We start from the raw sequence: 1,792 nt of genomic DNA, 5'->3' as shown, positions 1-1,792 counted from the left end.
AAGAAAGAACAAAAAAAAATAGGCTCAGATTAAAAACGATTTTGTTTAGTGAACAGCTATTACCCAAGAGTATCTATTGTCCTCTTAATGCTTGAGGTCTGGGTATTTGTAAAGATAATGACTTAAGCCAGACTATGAGATTTTTTTTTTTTTTTTTAAACAAGGCCCTTGAGTTCGCAGCAGTTGCAGCCTCCCTCAGAGCCTCACAGAGGACCTCTGCACAAGCTTCTTTAAAAATGATCAAATCTAAGTAGATGGGTTTCATGTTATCCTGCCTTCTGTTGCTGGACCAAGGGTCTGGTTTATTCCAGTCCAGTAGACTCTTCTTGCTGAGTGCCTACAACCAAGAAGCAGTGCCAGTGTTTCACATAGCATCTGCAGTCATTTAGTAGAAATTATTTGCTGTATTGGCCCTGTAGTGTGGTGATAAATTGAAGAGCCTTCCCTTTCTCCTCGGTTCCACTGCTCCCTTGACAAATACTTGAAATTAAAAGAGTAAGTTGGGGTAAGGAAGGGAGATAAATCAACGTTTTGCTATTTGCATAGCATTGACATCAAAGGGAAACAAAAGCACGTTATGCCATGAAGAAGGAAGAAGTAGGATACTAACTGTTAACAAGAACAGCCCAGAAAAGGGGAAGGGATAATTCTTACGATCTGCTGCTATTTTTCCTGTGCTGAAGTACTGACCTTCAGCCCTGGATTAGAGTAAGAATATTTATACTGTATTATTACAGTGTTTTGCACTTTCAGAGATGTTCTAGCTAGTAACATTGTCGGACACTATAAGAGGGATTGTCTATCAGCTTTGTTTATGTAATTGAAATTTAAAAGGGATGCTTAAAATTTAAGAAAAAAATATATATTTGAAATGCAATTTTAGAACACTTTCTGTAAATGTATAAAAAAAAAAGCTTTCACATGAATGTGCACTTCACTGGTCAATCAGTCCTAGTATATACTTGAAATCAATGCAGTATTCACATTGGTTCCTTTTTATTTTTCCTCCCTCAGTTTGATACATTCCTTAAATACTGTGTTTTGCTATTCTGAGCTGAAATGCTAAATATAAAGCTGTACCATAAAGCAGGATATTCCGTGTTTGACTGGATGTGCTTGCATTAATAAAAAAAAAATTTGCTTCAACCAGGCTTAACTTTTCCTGTGGTTATTTTTCGCTTGCAAACTGATGAAGCCGCAAAGCAGCGGCTGAATGAGGTGAAGCAACTGTGGAAGGCAGTATAGTCTCAATGAACCAACTGGTTACTTAAGTTCAGACTTATACGTTATGAAATACTTAAATATTTTCCAACAAAGGCAAGAGCAACTCTAAGCCAACAATATGCTGCCAGTTCTAACGTCCTCTCTCTGATAGTATTTTCTGGATTTGACACAGTCTCTCTGCTACAGAATATTTTCATTCTCTCAACGAAAGTGATTAACAGTTCCACTGTGTAAACACGTTTTGTGTGTCCTAAGAGTTGAGTTTCGTTTTTTTCCCCTCCCACGTATTTATCCTTTTAACAGGAAAGCACAGAAACGTTTGCTGCCTGCAGCACGCTGCAGGGTTTCCTGTAGCAAGATTCTGGTGACATTTCAACACTCCAGGACCTTTGGTTGCAACCACAACCTTTTTTTCATGCGCTGCTTTACAGAAGCAAAGCCACTTCTTCATGGTCACACAGGGACTGGAACAAGCACAGAACTGTGAGGAGAATCCGGCTTTCCTAACACACTGCCTCAGTGCTGCCTCCTTTCCCAGGATGTATATACCTTAGATCTGGAAAGCGCA

This window comes from Numenius arquata, chromosome 10, assembly GCF_964106895.1.
Source record: "Numenius arquata chromosome 10, bNumArq3.hap1.1, whole genome shotgun sequence".
Lineage (NCBI taxonomy): Eukaryota > Metazoa > Chordata > Aves > Charadriiformes > Scolopacidae > Numenius > Numenius arquata.
The sequence above is the reverse complement of the archived record's forward strand: the minus strand, read 5'-3'. Positions refer to the sequence as shown.